This window comes from Amblyomma mixtum, chromosome 3, assembly GCF_055824585.1.
Source record: "Amblyomma mixtum isolate Tamu chromosome 3, ASM5582458v1, whole genome shotgun sequence".
Classification (NCBI taxonomy): Eukaryota; Metazoa; Arthropoda; class Arachnida; order Ixodida; family Ixodidae; genus Amblyomma; species Amblyomma mixtum.
Window position 1 is genome coordinate 231,020,386 of NC_143014.1, and position 19,799 is coordinate 231,040,184.

Sequence of the window (19,799 nt, forward strand, 5' to 3'; positions counted from 1 at the left end):
AGAGAAACGCGTGATTTTGTTGAAATAAGCGTGCTGTGCTCAAATTCACTTGTCGAGCAGACGGGTACAACAGACGAAATCTGCCGATGCGTGGCCCCAGTGAGCGTATTAAGACGAGAGAAACGCGTGATTTTGTTGAAATAAGCGTGCTGTGCTCAAATTCACTTGTCGAGCAGGCGGGTACGACAGACGAAATCTGCCGATGCGTGGCCCCAGTGAGCGTATTAAGACGAGAGAAACGCGTGATTTTGTTGAAATAAGCGTGCTGTGCTCAAATTGCTATCCGATGTCTTTTTGTGTTCTTTCTCTTGCTCTTATGCTTTGCTGTTTTATGCCTTTTTTGTTAAATTATGCCCGCTAACTATTGTCTGACTTATTCATTGGCGCAAATTACACCAATCGGTTTTAACTTAACTGTATACTTTTGTTCCAGCTCCCCTGCCAAACTTGTGCACTTTTCTTATGTATTCCTGATGGGAGGTCCCCCAGACAGTTTCCACTTTGGGACCTCCTACTGTACTAACTTTTTTATGAAACTTACAGCTCATTTATATTTCGTTTTAATAAACCTTTTAAATCTGCGCAAAAAAAAAACCGTTCAAGAGGCGACATGTGGAGTCATGGCACATCCGGTTCACAAAGGCGGCGATGAATAGGACTCCAGGAACGCTTCCCTCCTCGTGCGTTAGTGCACTGCGCCACGGGCTAACAAAGGCAGAGCGAAGGCAGCACCCACCCCTGAAGAAGGGACCAATTGGTCCCGAAACGGTGGGCAAAAAAATGAAAATATTGGTTGGCGTCAGTTTCCTCTCAACTATCTCAAAAACCCATAAAGACGGATTTCGGTCGAAGATGTTTTCGTTCCTACAATTACTGCTCTGAATGCGGCTTTCAACGCAGCACGAGCTCCAGAGCATTCTTAACTGCCAGAAGAAAAAAATATCCAGCCACTACGAAGTGCCTGGGCAATAATTGGATGCACGCACATGAAGTAATTATTTCTGCAAGGCTGCTTCTGAAGACGCCCGAATTTCGCACTTTTTTCGAAGCTCACCAAGCACAGCCTACAATTTCGTTGTTATCAGTTAATCAGTTCAACACTGCCTACCCCAAATTAAAAGTGTCAATGTTGCGTGAATCTGAGCATAACACGCTTATTTCCAGAAAAGCATGCGTCTGTCTCGTCTTAATACGCTCGCTGGCTGGGGCCACGCAGCGGTAGATTTCGTCTGTGGTACCTGTTAAGCTAGACGCCTACGGCGCCAGTAGGTTCCTTCCCCCTTTTGACGGTAACTACCGTGTCCATCGGAAGTCTAGAGGGGTTAGGAATGGTGACAGCGCGTCGCGCGCTTCGGACGCTCTCCAAGGCCGCGGGAAACGGGGACCAAGGGGCCAACGACCGTCTCCTATTGAAAAGAGATTAGCTCTCAAGTGGGTGGGGTCAGTAAGGTCGGCGACTTCTGAAAACCCGCACTGTCTAGCTAAGCAGCGGACATTATACTGGCGCCTCTAGAGTCGGGCTCTGGCGAGCACTGGGCGCCGCCCACTTGTGCCTACAGTGCCACTGCAGCAGTATTGATTTAAATTGCGCGAGAGCAGATTTAATAAAGCTCCGCCCAATTATCGAAGGTATTAAAACCAGCTGCAAACAAAGAAGAGGAGCGCGCCGAGTCCCAATCTCGGCCGCTTTTCTACAGACCTTTTTCAAACCGCCTTTTTTTAACCGCCTTTTTCTCCTGTTGCCTTTATTTTTGTTTCCGTCTTCAAGAAAATAGTTTTGCTTCTCAAGAAGTTTGGAGTTGCTGCCCCAACCGGCAACGTGTCGCCGGACGAGTGGACGAAGGCAGTGTGCCACGCGCGCGATTAGTTCGAGACAGGACGCTACGTACAATTTGTCGTTTTCTGTAAATGATTGTGCACAGTGGCCGCTCGCGCGCTCTTGCTTTCGGACAGAGTCCGGACATTTGCGCGCGAGCGGCGCGAACTTGATTACTTTTTGTATTTTATAAATAGCATACAAAGCTCTTCCCTGTCCTTTCTTGCCATCGCTCCCCTCTATACTTCTCCTCGCTATATTTTCCCTTTCACCTCGGCCGGCTGCAGCTCGCGTGCTGCAGATGGCAATTGACGCGGCCGGCAACATTCCTTTCGTTCGCCTTTTTTTATTTTTATTTTTTAAATAAACCGCTACCACCTATCCCACCATGAGACGCAGCGACGCCAGCGTGGGGATCATCCCTTAGCATAGCATAGCACGCTTATTTCAACAAAATCACGCGTTTCTCTCGTCTTAATACGCTCACTGGGGCCACGCATCGGCAGATTTCGTCTGTCGTACCCGTCAGCTCGACAAGTGTATTTGAGCACAGCACACTTATTTCAACAAAATCACGCGTTTCTCTCGTCTTAATACGCTCACTGGGGCCACGCATCGGCAGATTTCGTCTGGTGTACCCGTCTGCTCGACAAGTGAATTTGAGCACAGCACGCTTATTTCAACAAAATCACGCGTTTCTCTCGTCTTAATACGCTCACTGGGGCCACGCATCGGCAGATTTGGTCTGTCGTACCCGTCTGCTCGACAAGTGAATTTGAGCACAGCACGCTTATTTCAACAAAATCACGCGTTTCTCTCGTCTTAATACGCTCACTGGGGCCACGCATCGGCAGATTTCGTCTGTCGTACCCGTCTGCTCGACAAGTGAATTTGAGCACAGCACGCTTATTTCAACAAAATCACGCGTTTCTCTCGTCTTAATACGCTCACTGGGGCCACGCATCGGCAGATTTCGTCTGGTGTACCCGTCTGCTCGACAAGTGAATTTGAGCACAGCACGCTTATTTCAACAAAATCACGCGTTTCTCTCGTCTTAATACGCTCACTGGGGCCACGCAATGGCAGATTTCGTCTGGTGTACCCGTCTGCTCGAGAAGTGAATTTGAGCACAGCACGCTTATTTCAACAAAATCACGCGTTTCTCTCGTCTTAATACGCTCACTGGGGCCACGCATCGGCAGATTTGGTCTGTCGTACCCGTCTGCTCGACAAGTGAATTTGAGCACAGCACGCTTATTTCAACAAAATCACGCGTTTCTCTCGTCTTAATACGCTCACTGGGGCCACGCATCGGCAGATTTCGTCTGTCGTACCCGTCTGCTCGACAAGTGAATTTGAGCACAGCACGCTTATTTCATCAAAATCACGGGGTTCTCTTGTCTAAATACGCTCACTGGGGCCACGCATCGGCAGATTTCGTCTGTTGTACCCGTCTGCTCGACAAGTGAATTTGAGCACAGCACGCTTATTTCAACAAAATCACGCGTTTCTCTCGTCTTAATACGCTCACTGGGGCCACGCATCGGCAGATTTGGTCTGTCGTACCCGTCTGCTCGACAAGTGAATTTGAGCACAGCACGCTTATTTCAACAAAATCACGCGTTTCTCTCGTCTTAATACGCTCACTGGGGCCACGCATCGGCAGATTTCGTCTGTCGTACCCGTCTGCTCGACAAGTGAATTTGAGCACAGCACGCTTATTTCATCAAAATCACGGGGTTCTCTTGTCTAAATACGCTCACTGGGGCCACGCATCGGCAGATTTCGTCTGTTGTACCCGTCTGCTCGACAAGTGAATTTGAGCACAGCACGCTTATTTCAACAAAATCACGCGTTTCTCTCGTCTTAATACGCTCACTGGGGCCACGCATCGGCAGATTTCGTCTGTCGTACCCGTCTGCTCGACAAGTGAATTTGAGCACAGCACGCTTATTTCAACAAAATCACGCGTTTCTCTCGTCTTAATACGCTCACTGGGGCCACGCATCGGCAGATTTCGTCTTTCGTACCCGTCTGCTCGACAAGTGAATTTGAGCACAGCACGCTTATTTCAACAAAATCACGCGTTTCTCTCGTCTTAATACGCTCACTGGGGCCACGCATTGGCAGATTTCGTCTGGTGTACCCGTCTGCTCGACAAGTGAATTTGAGCACAGCACGCTTATTTCAACAAAATCACGCGTTTCTCTCGTCTTAATACGCTCACTGGGGCCACGCATCGGCAGATTTGGTCTGTCGTACCCGTCTGCTCGACAAGTGAATTTGAGCACAGCACGCTTATTTCAACAAAATCACGGGGTTCTCTTGTCTTAATACGCTCACTGGGGCCACGCATCGGCAGATTTCGTCTCTTGTACCCGTCTGCTCGACAAGTGAATTTGAGCACAGCACGCTTATTTCAACAAAATCACGCGTTTCTCTCGTCTTAATACGCTCACTGGGGCCACGCATCGGCAGATTTCGTCTGGTGTGCCCGTCTGCTCGACAAGTGAATTTGAGCACAGCACGCTTACTTCAACAAAATCACGCGTTTCTCTCCTCTTAATACGCTCACTGGGGCCACGCATCGGCAGATTTCGTCTGTGGTACCCGTCTGCTCGACAAGTCACTAAAAAAACAATTTCACAACCGCCGCGGACGTGCTCTTTCGCTTGGCGAACAGGCGGCGGCCACTCCGGGCAAGGCTGCTCTAACGAGCTGGGCGGTTGCGGCGCGACAGCGTAGCTGTAGGCGGAGGAGAATGTAAAAGGGAGAGGGAACAAATAGTCTGGCCACACTGGGTTTTAATTCACAATCTGGCAACCTTATAGCCTGGCAACACTGGAAGTCGCGCAAGTCTGGCAACACTATAGTATGGCAACACTGGGATAGCAGACGGCGGGTACGTCTCACGAAACTCTGCCCTAGCCGGACACGTATGCATGCCGACTGTACTGGCCGCGAATAGGCAGTGTTTCAGTCGTGGCAAAGCAGTTGAGCCGAAATTCTGAGCTCCCAAGGCGGTCGGAAGCGTTCTAGAATTATGCAACGCCAGCCGGACACGGCCGTGAGTCGGGCGCGCCCATTACGTAGCGTACGACACGATATCTCAAAGGGGACGGAGAGAGCGAGCGCGCCCAATGCGGTATCTGAAAGGAAGCCGTGAGTCAGGCGCGCCCATTACGTAGCGACCAACACGGTATCTCAAAGGGAGCGAGCGCGCCCAACGGGGTATCTGAAAGGGAACGGAGGGAGCGGGCGCGCCCATTACGTAGTCTCTAACACGGTATATGAGGAGGAAGGTGGAGAGGAGGAAGTGGGGGTGGACGGTGGACGCCGCCCGGTCGCTGAGAGCATTACTGTGGTCGTCAAACTCGTCTGCACTTTCGGACGCATGCAGTCTGGCAACATTGGTACTGAACTGGCGGCCATCTTTAAGTTACGCTAGCCGGATCCATGCCTACTGTGCGATGTCAGTGCACGTTAAAGAACCCCAGGTGGTCGAAATTTCCGGAGCCCTCCACTACGGCGTCTCTCATAGCCTTAGTCGCTTTGGGACGTTAAACCCCATAAACCAAACCATCATCGCCATCCATTTGGAAGAGTGGCTGCTCCAGTGAAGCGATGGTCCCGGGTTCGAACCCCAGACCAGGAAGAATTCTTTTATCTACGAAAGTTTCTGAGGAAGCTGTAGAACTTTCCACTGTAGCCGTATGGCTGCGCTTGGGTGGATGCCAGTGAGTAATCACTCGTTTATTACAAATCTAGTGTACCTCGGACATTCCCCTAAACAGCCGATTCCAGAGTTTCGAGGTGAACCATGGCGAAATGATATATTTGCCGAAGGATTCACTGAAAACAATTATTGTTATGACCAAAAATCGTTTCATGACATTTCTTAGCTGAGTTTAAATAAAAAGCATTTTTCAATTTTTGTGCTGTAGTGGAGAATGCAGATTTGCCCCTTTAAGGCTGTTAAGCGCACCAACTATCACCAAAGACATTACATAATTGTTCATTCTCCTTAGATTTCGTTTTTTTCCCGAAATCTCTCAGCATATAGCAAGTAATGAAGCTTTTGAAGAGGAGGAGTTGCTACTGATGTAGCTTTTAAGCCAGAGCCAAAGGAAGTGTTCTGTTATATAATTTTCCGATGTTGAGTTCATCATGCGAACTAACGTACATTGTGAACCTTGTAAATAACGTTATACATACTTATGAGTCACGTACATGTGTTGCCTATAGACTGTAGGCACCTATAGACACCCAATTTTATTTTGTTTTCTTCTTTCAAATGATGCGTTAGACATTAAATGGATCACCGCGTGGTACTCGCTCACGACCGCCAAATAATTTATAATTGAATTTCTTCTGTATACTGTTCCGGTTTCTTTTTCATCAACCGGATGAAGGACAAGTGTGAGGCACAAAAGCTGTAATACATACACTGATACATACTCACTGCAACACCAGCCAGCCTGCATCGAGATCTAGCATGACAGCAAGCGATGTTTTTCCGTGCCTCCCGTAACCTAAAGCTCAACTACACGTCACCGCCGTCGTTCGATTGATGAAACCGAAACACTGCCCAGAAGAAATTCAAATGTAAATTATTTCGAGGTAGTAGGCGAATATCACAGGGTATTCCGAAGGTACCAGTTATAACTCTTGTCTGAAAGACGAAAACGCGCCAGCGAAAATTTGATGCCTATAGTTCATTAATTAATTTGAGTATTGCGTCACCCATAGCACACGTTCGAAACCTTCATAGCTTACTTTTCATTCCGCATTCAGTGATGAATAACTAGTTGAGAAAGGTTATTTCTTCTGAATGAAAATTTTAAACGTCCATATTTGCATGATTATAATGATCCTTACCTGTATTGTCGAAACAGTATCGAAGTAAGCAGTAGTGGTCGTTTCTGTTGAATAATAATAATATGGAAGGAAAGGATAGGTGTCGGCAACGCTGTGGGTTCCTACGTGGACACAGGCCACCACCCACCGCGGGTTCGAGCTTCGCGCGAGCCAAGGGCCCCGATCAGCCGTCACCACACACACACTGGGACACCGATGCGGCGCACTCAACCTCCGCTGGGAGGAGAGCGATTCGCCGCAAAGAAATAGGCCTCCAAGTTCACAAAGGAGATGTTTATTCACGTCGTCCTTCAGCAGGTACACAAACACTCAATAGTCACCCCGTCCCGGGGGCGCGCGAGGAGCAAGGCTCCGCTGCGCGCACGAAGCGACTCGAGCAATGTGCGCCGCTAGCACGCCGCTGCAGGAGAATGTCCCCGCGGCAGTGCTGTGATCTCTCTCTCGTGTCGACCGTTGGGCCGGTTGCGAGAGAGAGTGGGCAATCAACGCAAGGTACGCCTGTCGGAGGTCGCTGGACCCCGCTGGACAGGCTCGAGCCGCTGCAGGTCAGAGGACACGTGCGAGCGAGCTCGAGTAAGCACTGGTCCGAACGGCAAAGGCCGGCACGGACAAACAGTAACGTACGCACCTTACGCTGTCTCGGAGGGGTCTCTCTCTCTGGGCCCCGCTCGGACGGTCGCGGGATGCGCGGCCGCCAAAACGGGTCCCGGATTCCCGCCAAAAGGCGCCAATGGCAAAGGCCCTTGGGGAGCCGGGGCGGAGCTGTGGCTAAATGACAGTGATTAGTCACCCAGCCGCCTCTCCACCGCCTGAGGCGGGAGCAAGGGAAAGAGGAGAAACAACGCGGGCGGCCGGCACAGCCGCGCAAAGGCGACGGCGGAAAGCCAGGATTCCCACAACGCTAACTGCCAAATATTCTTAACATTTGATCTGCAGCCGGCGGAGATGAAAGGAAATGAGCATGTGAAAGAGAGATAACACAAATACAGGCGGGATAGTACATAAAAAATAGCGCATGTATTCATATTTAAAAATTCACACAATACGTAGAATGCATTTTTTAGCGCAAAAAAAACGCAGGACGAACAACTTGTGCCTTCCAGGTTTGTGAACCTGGTTTGTGTGCCTGGAATAGAAGAAGAGAAAAGGAGAAGCCATGCGTGTGGAAAGGTGATGTGCCTTGGACAGTGTTTGTTACCGGAAGATGTAAAAGCGGTGTTGAGTTGCGGGCCGAAGTTCTCTAATGAACCGAGGCAGTCTCCTTTCGAACTGTTGTCTTTAGTCAGTACGATAGCGTGCAGCGCCGATCAACAAGGCAGGGAGCGATGCGTTTCAAAAGATGTGGACTGTTTTTGTCAAAAGCTGGAGTAACGAAAAAGAATGCTACCCCGTTAAAACATTTAACTACCTCTAACACAATAACCTTGTCCTGGTAGTGGCCGACCAGGAAGGAGGTTTCATTGTCATGCCAAAAACTCTACGATGCTAAGGCGAGCGACGCAATTGCTAAGAATTTTAAAGCTGCCAAAGCCAGCTCTACCAGAGTAAAGAGCAAAGCGTGGGCTTGCGTGAAAATTTTCAACTATCAAGCCTTCACAGAACTGTGTCTGCTACTGGAAAAAAATGCCCTTGATATCTTCTTCACAGCAAAGACGCACAAACTGAATGTGCTTTACCGAGCGATTGTGTCCGAGCGTTCTTCTTGGCAGAATGCTACAGTTAGGTTTCTGCAAAGGCACCTCAGCTCTCTTGTGACAGATGACCCTTTCATGGTTACAAATTCGGCTCAGGTGGTAGGTTGCTTCCAACAGTGTAACAGCCGTTCGGAGGCGGTTACTGCCTTTTCTGTAGACGTTGAAGACCTGTTTTACTTCATTCCCCAGCCTGACCTATCAATCGCAGTTAGAGATTTTATCGAACAATCACGCCCTGTGCAATTCCTGAACACTGCAGGTTTACCTATTGACGGCTTCATGGAGATACTATCGTTTTATCTTTCCTCTACTTTTATAGATTTTAACGGCAAACCTTTCATTCAGAAGGCGGGAGTGTGAATCGGTTCTTCCATAGCGCCTGTATATTTAGCACAATCTTTTTATCCCAATGTGACAAACGTATTAACGCGTGCACTGACACAGCTATAATAGCTAAGATATTTAGATATGTGGACGACTACCTGGTAGTTGTCAGATCAGACTCAATTGAAGATGGGGACGATGTGGTCAGAAGAGTGCTTGACGTGTTTACGATTTGTTCGAGAAGGTTCCGTTTCACATTTGAGACAACAGCCTTCAGTTTCTGGATGTGTGTTTGCTTTTCCGGGAGGCACAGGTATGTTGGAGCTACAGTCCGCGGTCCAAAAATGTTTTCAGGTACGATTCGTCCATTCGAAGCTAGTGAAAAGGGGAATTGCCGTTAACTGCCTACGCGCTGCTCTCGCAAAGTCGTGTGCACACCTTATGGCCACTAGTGTGCAGCACCTGCTCGGGCGCCTAAAGGCCGCGGGCTACCCGAACGAACTTCTGGCGTCGGTAGCTACAACCAAACTGTTGCGGGAAGTAAGGGGGAACGAGGGCGGCCAGAGCAAGCCAGAAGCCAGAAAGCAAGGCCTGTTGCCGTTCCCTATATTCACGGTTTCTCCCACCACAGGTTGCAGCGAAGTGCGGCGTCCCAGCTGTCGTGTTCTCTGCTCCTGATAAGTTGTCGCGGCTATGCCCCAAGGTAAACGGGCGCAGCAATGGCACTGACGCCATTGCTGCGCCCTGGCCCTGTTCCTGGGAGCAACAAATTAAAACGTGAATTGCTTGTGAACGGCGTGATTGCTTAATTGTGTCCACAGATGACGCCACAGCCTGCTGTTGCTTGCGGTTGCGTATATAAGATACCTAATGTGGAAAGAGCTACATTCGACGGACGGGTAGCTGTCTAAACGACAGATTGCGAGAACACCACAGAACAGTCGAGTCCCTTGTAAAGAGTAGCCACCTGCCTGAACATTGCAGCCGGTGCCCCAGCCCTACCAGACCTTCATGCACCCCAGCGTTGAGAAACGCACGTATGCTGCGTAGCTTCAAGTAGCAGAGTAGGAGGGAAATTTTTGAGGCCCTTGAGATACACAGTGAAGGTGACAAATGCGTTAATACTGCATATGTTATGTTATCGTCCAAGGAGTTGCGATATCTATAAAGACTAGAGTAACACGTGTGCTTAGGTGGAACTGCCGATCGAGTTGTTAAACTTGTTAACGCGGATGCGAATGTGCGGGGCCATAGGAGTCAAACATTGCTGCGCATATATTTTTGCTCCTGCCAATGAATCATCAGTTGATGTCAGCGTTCGCCCTGCGTATGTGTATCTGCTTTCTTCGTCTTGTGTTCTTTTTAATTTTTTTGCGCTGAAAAAATACACGTACCAAGTTCCAACTAGTCCGTCTTTCCACTTTAACAATTTCACACAACAATGCCTTGCACACAGCATTCACACCAATAACATCAAATAAACAGAACTGCTCGTTTGCATATGTCCTTTGCAGTTCCGTGCAGCGTGCGGGTACAAAATGCGCTGAAATGCCGCTGCCAGCATTGACACATTTAGGCGGTTTATTTACAAGAAACAAAAAGCGTAAATTGCGCATGTTCCCGTGTTCCACAACACTGTATTTATGTGCAGTAGTTCTCGCAAAAAAAAAGGAGGTCGACGAAAGCGCACACTAAAAACGACTGAACAGCTCAGCCGCCTGCACGCTCGCCGTACCGGCAGGGACCGACCGCACTCCGAATGCTTTACCCGGCTTTACGCTTCGACTGCGTGCAGTTTAATCACTCCCTTATTACAAATCTACTCCACCTTGGGGGATTCCTCGAAACATTCGGTCAACAGTTTCACCACAGCATGCAATACCAGTGTGGAGGCACTGACAGTACGGAGGAGACCCGGCAGTTGGCGCGATATGGCAGACTATTTCTATAGGGACTACAGCGTCGAGGACCGCGTCGTGAGCATTACGATGTGTTTTCACCGTGGTCATTGATTGTAAAACACTTTATTCGCCGGAAAGAGCTTGGCAAGAGGTCGCGTTAAGTGGTCGAGAGTACGCAGCCCTCGACGACTTTGTCAGCCCACTCCACCGCCAAAACTTGCGTTCTGGGGTTAGAGCTAGCCAGCACGGTCTCCCACCGCTCGAGAGAAGGAGCAGTAACTAGATCACCCGGAGGTAGCTCTATTTTGTAGTCCCACAGGATGTGATCATAGGTGGCTCGTTGGCCACAGTGTTTACAATTTGGGTTGTAAAGATCTGGATAAATGTGCGCGAGGAGTGATGGGGTGCGCATCGATCTCGTCTGTAGACAACGCCACGTAACCTCTTGTTCTTTAGTAAGGCTTTTGTCCGGAGGGGGGGGGGGGGGGGAATTCTCCTCTCTAGTTTAAAATGAGTGGTGAGATCATGATATGGGATCATGGAGTCCTTCGTGAAATTCAGGGAGCCAGACTCATCCACTGCCCGGTCGACAAAACCTCGGGCTTTATTGTGGGCTGCCTCGTTCCCCGGATCCCCCAATGGGCTGGGACCCATATCAATTCGGTCAAGACGCGAGCCCATAGCACTTTTGTATTTCCCGCTCAGTTGTGTCGGGGCTTGAACCAATAACGAACAGCAAACGCGGAGCGCCGCACCGCTTCAATCACTGGCAAAGGGCGGGAAATGCAAAAATCGACGGATAATTTTACTGCACGGTTTCACGGACCAAGTGATAGCGTGGTCCGTGCGTAGTTCGGAAGCTCCGCTTGCTTTTAAACTCGGCAACCACAGCGCCTTTGGCAAAATTAAGACAGAGGCGCTGCCTGGGAGCAACAAATTAAAACGGGAATTGTTTGTGAACGGCGTGATTGCTTAATTTCGTCCACAGATGACGCCACAGCCTGCTGTTGCTTGCGGTTGCAGTAGTTATACTGCCGGTTTTAAACTTAACGGATTTTATAGGCTCCGAAGTTGTGCGTTTCCTGCTACGTCCTCCGGCCGGCCAGCGAAGCGCGCGCTTTTGTCGTGGGCACTGTGTTGAGTAATTTGACAGTGCTCACTTCGGCAGCCTCTTCAAGTTATCTACAAGCAGTCTTCCTAAAAAATTCAGCGAAAGTTTCAGCGTGTAAGTGCAGAGCGTTCTCATAGCGACAATTTTCTCTCACCGCTGTCGTTTCATCTGTATTGTTCCCTCATTTCGACAGTGCGCGCAAAGTGTATTAAGTCTAGCGGTACGCGGACAACTTTTTCACATTTGGCAGCCGTCGACCGGCTTCTGCTGTGTAGCTCGGGCAGCCCCGTGCAGCACTCAAAGGTTTGTGACAAGATCTAGCTACTAGTAACTAGTGACAAACGGGAACTTTAATTTTCCCTTAGAGTGATTGTATAGACCATTTCATCTAGGGCGCCGCCATTTTGGGGAGGTGGCGCCGTCTATGCGCTGTTCTTGTCCCTAGCGCCATGCTGGTATGCGCGCGCGCATTTGTGCTGCGCCCACGGTGCAGTACGGCGGCGTCGCAAATTGGCGTTTCGGAGCTTGTGATTTTTTTTTTTGCGTGTGTGTGCGTATGCTAGAAAAGCGCGTGGGTGACGGGAAAAGCTTGTCGAGCAATACTGCCGCCCTTTGGTTGATTGATGGCCGGAACTAAATCGGATTATGGGGCAGGAGGAACTTCCACCGTCGTTCCGATGATTGACCTAGGCAAACGAAATTTGTTTACGAGTTGTTTGTTTGCTCTAGTGCACAGCAACGGTCGCACCGCTATCTACAACGGCGGTCGAAGAAGTGATACAGGCAGCCGCCAAGCTTCTTTTATGCTATCTGATTGAGTTCGATAGACTACGATTACCAGCCAGCATAACAAAGTCACTTCATGAATGTTTACGTTAGCCGCACTTCACTTTGCTTAAGTGTGCGTGGTGCGCAGACGGTTACTGCATTGTTGTACCACTCACGGTGATGAATTTCCTTCGTGAAAGGTGACCCGTATGCACTTGACAATTTCAGGCAGGTACTACAGTGCACTTCTCAGCGAGATACGCGTCGTGCCAGATTCAGGCGCTTGATACCTGGTGTCCTCTCTGCGTTTCAGCTGGTTATCACTTCGAGATAAATGCTCGCCTACGAGCAGGTCTAGGTGCGAGATTGTTTACTAAGCCAGAGCATGCAGGCACCGAACGAAAGCACTGTCTGCGTTAGTTGACATCGTGTATGTCACCGAGCGAGCGCGAGCAATGCTCGTTCTCGCTGCCTCGCCACTTTTTTTCGCGTACGTGTCCACTCTTCACTCGTCGAAAGAAAAGTGTTGCGGCCCTAAATAAATGTCCGCACAAAACAGAGAAAGTTAGATGAGAGGTTGCATGGGTATTTGCCACGCGGCAGTAGAAATTCGCCACGCCACCCGCAGCTCGATTGTGCTTTGATGAGCAAGCGCGTTTAAGGTCGTCGTTAAGCACGCTACGTGTCTTCACACAAGTTTTGCAGACTTTGGTATCTTGACGACTGGTGCAGTGAGCACGCTCTTTTGCTTCTGCCAAGGCCCGGTTGTTCGAGGTAACAACACTGCTGCTACAATATTGCTTACTCGGCAGTGCTGTAATATCGCATATCATTTGCTGTCATATTTAGCATGCACCAATAACTTCGGAGAGGTCTTTTTTGAAGAAATGAACGGCGGCGCAACAAGAACAACACAACAAGAGAGGGGACACCACATGCGCATGTGCGCATGTGGTGTCCCCTCTCTTGTGTTCTTCTTGTTGCGCCGCCGTTCATTTCATCATGCACCAACTCGCCCCTCAGGCCATTCTTCTGAAGGTCTTTTTTCTGCTTATCTGAGCTATCTACTTTTATTGCTCTGATTTTGTGACCTTCATACTTGTCTGCAGGTCACAAGCTGTACAGGCATCCAAGTGTTGTCACTGACTGAAGTGACCACACGTTCGGATGCCACATAACATTTTTTATTTGCTGGAGAAGAAAGCACGTGACATCAAGGAGGCACAAAGTCTTCTCTGTTAACGCTAGGCAGCCAAAGACATCGCTCGTCTTCATCTGACGGAAAGCGATGCAGATGGTCGCAGCCGCACTGACGCTCCGGCTGTTCATGCTGTGCACATGGCTCTGCGACTAGTTTTTTCCGCTTGCGGTAGTTGTTGGTGCAGCCAACAACAGCGCAGTGGTATCCTGATGACCTCGGCTCACGATTCATGTTCACAGTGAGCGTCAAAGCACGTAAAAGCTGTTTTCTCGTGCAAAAGACAGCAGGACACGACGTCACTCAACGCGTAGCTCGCCGCCCGCGCATACCAGGAGGAGAGGAGGAGGAGAAGCGGCGGCGGGCGCGCGCCGGTTCGAGGCTATTTTTCTCATCGTGCCGAAAACGGTCTATACGCACGACGTCGTGTTCGCCGACCGGAGGTTTGTACACGCACGACGTGGGTCGCTTGCGCCGTCTAGCGAAGAAAATTGGCGTTCGCTCTCGCCGCGCGTATCGCGTGCTGCGTTTTTTTTTTTCTTTTTTTCTCCCCATCCATGCTCGACGGCCTCCACCAGATAGCCAATGGCTTAGCGTGGACGACAGGCATTTCGGCGTTGCTGTGATGGAGATCTGCTTAGGGGAGAAGTATGACAGCTTTGCGAAGTTCGCGAAACAAGCGTTCAGAGATTTTCCGAGTCAGAACGAATACACTGTTCGTGATTAAATACAGCGTTGTGAACGAGCACTTTTTCGGCTTGCCTGCATGACGCGAGTCTTAAGTTCGGAAATTTGTAACTTGAGTGGTTTTCACGAGTGCAAGACGACAGAGTTATAACGCTGTTTGAACCATTCCCCTTCCCTGACCGCCACCTCCCGTCTTTCGCTTCCTTTGAGGCGGGCCCTAGGCGCTCTCGTAATGGTACACCGCTTGCCTTTTCTAAACTATTCTAGTAGATACCGCGCGGCATTCGGCAGCGCTTTTTGGCAAGCGAACTAGCTATGTGCCGGTTGGCCGGCCCCCGTGCTGCTGACCTTCGTGCACCTTTTGCTTTTCTAAGCAAGTGGTTTTTCCCCTCACCACCTTCGTTATAGTTCGCCCGTCCCGCAGCGGCGCTTCAAACCCCTTCCCAACGGCTGCAGCCACCCTCGGCGTCCCTTTCCGTAGTCGAGCCTGCCATCGAGCGCATCGATCTTTGGGAGCTGCCGAGCGGCAGCATAAGTGCGCGCTTGCTTTCTTTCTGTTTCGTATTTCGCCTATCATTGAAACTTCTAAAACGAAGCAGCGCTCGCGCGCGGGGTGCGGGCGCTCGCGGTCGCGCCCGAGGCGCCTGCCGCCAAATGCGCCTGCGCCTAGGCGGTCAAGAACGATTATTAGCGGCTTTGTAATTCTGGAACACGCGTCTGTACAGGCTACAGGCGCGCGCGCACGCACACACACACGCACACACATATTTTGCTCCGGACGCAGCAAGCCTGTAGCAGCACTGGAAACACTGACAATTTTGTAAAGACTGACGTAAACAAAAGTTCAAACGCGCTGCGTAGAAGCGGACGACTTTTCACCACTCCCTCCGCCTTTCCTCTCGGGCCCCAAGTTAGGTAAAGAAAAGTAAAAAAAAACACATAAATGCGAGCGCAAGGACGTTACGTAATTGCAAAGTGTGTGGAGTGTCATATGACTGGCTAGGACGGAGCGGTGGGACCGTGGCCTCCGCGATAGAGCAAAGAACAGCGGCGCACATCTGGAGCCGATCACGGAGGCCACGGAGAAACAAAGTTGATATTCGTTTTTCTCGTCAGATGGCGCAACCGTCTCACGTCGTGCGTGTACAAACTTTCGGTTGACGAACACGACGTCCTGCGTATACAATCACTCTTTCCCTTAATAGAAGTGGCGTTCAACTTCGTAGCAAATGTCGTTATAGATTGAGAGGATGTAACACAGGGGCGGGAAAAGATGCGCAGAACAACGCTGATTTGCGGGTAAACAGTTTGATTACCACTGCGCTATCGTTCGCATCTTTTTTATCGCTGTATTTCATTCCGTCGAGCTGCTAACGTGAATCGCTACCTACTCGCTCACAATTTTCGTCATGTAGATGCTTCTGCAGCTTTGCAGCTTGCTTTTATTGCATGTGTAGGCATGCTACTTAGTTCAAAAGAAAATTGTCTGCCCAGTCTTTCCCGCGCGGTGGCTCAGTCGTTCGGCTGCTGACCCGAAAGACGCGCGCGCGGGTTCGATATCCCGGCCATGGTGATCGAATTTCGGTGGAGGCGAAATTTCTGGAGGCCCGTGTACTGTGCGATGTCAGTGCACGTTAAAGAACCCCGGGTGGTCGAAATTTCCGGAGGCCTTCACTACTGCGGCTCTCATATAGCCTGAGTCGCTTTGGGACGTTGAACCCCATAAACCAAACGTTTGTTTTAGCTGTCAACACGCAGACGTTTATTTGGTATGAAGCAGACCCGTGGCTCGGGACTTTATGCATTTTTGCAAACACTTGCTGGACGATGTGGCAAAATTTATGAGAGCGTTTTGGTCGGCGATGTAGCTCATCAAATAACTGCATACAAGCAGTTATGATAGTAGAAGCATTATCAGTGTCAGCATTATCAGTTTGTTTTCATGTCAGGCTGGTACAAAATCTTACTGCAAAGGCTGAAGTTCCGAGTTTTTTTTTGTAAATAACGGTGACTTTGTATTTGTAATTAGCTGTACCTTTGTTTTGATTGCCACACCTGTACCCACACACATTAAGAATATATTATTGATCCTTTTTTTTGCAGGTTCAAAGATATTTATTCCAAACTGTGTGGCTGGCTTGACTATTTGGGGTCTGGTATTTGCCAGTTAAGACAGCGATTCATTGTGGTAGTCAGTATGGTCAAGACAAACACATATTACGACTTGGCACCTTTACAATCACAAGTTACTCGGAGTCAGCTGACAGCAGCATATTAATTTGTGAGTGATAGCCCATGGTGCTCTATTTTTCATGGATGGATGGAAAAATATGGTAGTTCATTTGTATTGCTGACTTATAACTTGTGTTTTTAGTGGGATATTAATTCACCTGGTTGTATTATGGTCTTGTATTTGATATGAGTTTTAAGTGTCCGGTTATGACACATTCGCTATCTTTGTTGATGACGTTCTTTGCAGTATGCAATTATGGGTGCTTGTCACTTATGTTTTCGTTTCTTAATTCAATGGCTCGTGACCCACGCTTTTACTGATCTTCCCTGATTGACCTTTATGTGCAGTCAGAAGTGGCCCGCCATTGCCTAAGCATTAATCTCGACAGAAGACTGCATACGCTTCTCAGGGAAGTAGCAACGGGAAAGTCAAGAAACAAGCAGGCGGCTTTTGGACTACTTCAAACAACTACAGGAAAAGGAAAGCACAGCGGCAACTGAGGAGAGAGAAGCAGCTGAAATCAAGAAAATGGCGGAGATGGAAGAGTCATCTGAATTGAGGGATAAAATTTTGGAGGTGAACGTGATAGTTGATGAGACAATTGAAGTGGCAAAGGTGATGAAAGCGGCTGAAGCGAGGAAGGCAGCTGAGGCGAGGGATGCAACCAACACTAGTAATGGGGCCAAAGTAAGGGAGGCAGCTGAGAAGAGAGAGGAAGAGATCTTCAGCACACTGAGCGCCGAGGAGCATGCAGAGTATATGGGGCTTTACCAATGCTACGACGAAGTTGACTTCGAGCCTTCATTTTCTCAATTCAGCTACAAATTTGTCTTCAAGCTTTCGACTCCTGTGCTGGAACAACTCGGCAGGTTTTATGTACGTACTGAGTATAGAGTTTACTACTTTTGGCATTTTTACTGAGCATGGCTAGTTTTACTAATGGAGGACTGAATTTCTCATCTGCAGTGATTAATCTGTAACACAGGGCTTTTTCAAAAGCGAGCTGAAGCAGCTGAGAAAGTTCAGATGCCAAGTTGCGAGTCTGCATGTCACAGTGATCAACTGAGCAGTTGCACAGAGCTGTCCACTTTCAAGGTTAACACAGGAGCGCATGATGAAGTTCATTTGCAGCTCACAGCTCTTCAGGGTGTCACACGAGAGTAGTGTCCATGTAGTATGCATGTGCAAGAAGCCCAAAACAGTTACAGCTTCCCGTGCTGCCGGTCTCCAGTCATTTGCTCGCAAGTACCCACCATGTGGCGCATGTGTGTTCACTCTAGAAGTGGGTGATCCTGGACATTGATTTTAAGGGCCACCGCACATCGAGCACAGGGCTGCTTGCAAGGTAAAAATGCTGTCCAGTTCACACATTCAGAGAAAAAAAGAAACAGTGAAATTACTGCTTTGTACGGTTCCACTGTTGCTGAAATGAAAAAAAAGCAGGGATGTCATGATGATGGCTTCAGGATTTATGTATCTTTGGCTTAGGAGAAATGTGAGCTGGGTTCTGCAAGTTTTTTTCTCCTGGACTGTATCCTTTCTATGAAATAGTGGTATTGGGAGATGTTACATTTGGGTGAAATTAACAGTGGCAATTCATTTTTGCCACTGGTGTACACTGTGCACTGATTTCTGCTTGTCATCATCAAAGAATGAGGGTGGCTGCTTTTGCCTCACCCTTCCGCAGCCCACAAAGCTCACTCCATTGGACTTCAGGCTATTTCCTAAGGTGAAAGGCTATCTGAGGTCATTTAGGCTGTGCACCATTAGTGTCATTGGTTGCCTTCCTCAGTCTTCTATGATGGCATGCAGAGAGTTGGGCAGCAGTATGTGACAGAAGTGCTCTGCCACTGTTAGGGATATTGAAAAGTGGGGTGTTTCAGGGAAAGAGGACATTCTTATACTTGAATGTAATCTCTTTAATTCCTGAGATTTCTCATAGTAAACCTTAATTGCAAAAAAAAAGCTCTGAAGGCTGTATTCAAGGCGAAAATCTTTCAGACAGTTGTTCTTGTTTGGAAAGAGGTATAGATCGCATTTACAGTGACAGAAGTCTTCATGGCTATTGCAGCACTTGCTACCTTGGTTACTTAGTAATGGGATGTTTTCAGGGTAGTCTTTTTTTGTCAGCTTCATGTGTTCTTAATCACTTTTGTAAAGAAAACACTCAGAGCCTATTACACCTGGTGGAACGGGCAGGGGAATTTTATTTTTCAATCCTTCTGCTTATCCCAGTATACTCTAGTTATTGGCATTTGCCACTGTCTTCCCAGCCCTCACTACTGCTGCTGCGACTGGATTCATTCAATGGCTTATCTCTTTTTAAAGTGCACTTGCAGTTTCGGCAGTCCTTGTTGCTGGCTCCAGTTTTCATCACCTTTTTTCTGACAAAACACACATCCTTAGTTAGACTTCCAATAGCTCCTGGTATGCATTCCAGGTCTGGAGAAATGCAAGGATTGTCTAAGATTCGCATGTGCAAAAAAAAAAGGAGACAGTTGTGAAATTCCCCTGGGAAGAACCATGCATTCCTGCAGCCATAAATTCCATTGGGTGTTTGTTTGGAGACCTGTCAATTGTGTCTGAAGTAGTAGTGTTGTGGCCATCCTTGTGGTGAAATGTGGTTCTGGTTATGCAGCCAGTGATGTTTAAGCAAATTTTGTTTTTGTCTGCAGAAACTGCACAGAAAGGTTGCGTTCGAGCAGTGGAAGTTCATGCTACAGTGGCCTCGCGTCTGTGGGCTTCGTCCTGAGACTCTCGCAGACGGCGCAGACTCATGGAGCAAGGTACATATGCTCATTGCTTGTGCAGACTGCCTTTCTTGGCATATTGAGACATGATTGTTTTGGCTGAATTTTGACGAGAGCACAAAGCGCACAAAAGTAGATTTATAAGGGCAACAATGCTCCTTGTTTGTTTTGCTGGGTCCATTTTGTGTTTGGTTTGGTTTTATGAGGTTTAACCTCCCAAAGCAATTCAGGTTATAAGGACGCCATAGTGGAGGGCTCGAGATAGTTTCGATCACCTGGTGTTCTTAATGTGCACTGGTACTGCACAGTACATGGGACTCTAGCATTTCGCCTCTGTCAAAATGCTGCCGCCGCAGCCAGGTTAGAACCCGCATCTTTTGGCTCAGCAGCTTAGCTTTATAGCCGTATTTACATGAATCCGACTGAAGTCAACTCCAGT

At 48.7% G+C, this 19,799-nt stretch overlaps 1 protein-coding gene across 6 annotated transcripts in view; it reads left to right on the forward strand.

The window, feature by feature from the left end:
- Positions 1 to 15,573: 15,573 nt before the first annotated feature.
- LOC149353977 (little elongation complex subunit 2-like) overlaps positions 15,574 to 19,799 on the forward strand; it is a 100,412-nt gene continuing 96,186 nt past the window's right edge. For all 6 annotated transcript variants that reach the window (XR_016289620.1, XR_016289619.1, XR_016289618.1 and 3 more), the window contains exons 1-3: positions 15,574 to 15,676; positions 16,958 to 17,486; positions 19,286 to 19,396. The gene's annotated coding sequence lies outside the window, so the exon portion shown is untranslated. The remainder of the gene's footprint in view (positions 15,677 to 16,957; positions 17,487 to 19,285; positions 19,397 to 19,799) is intronic.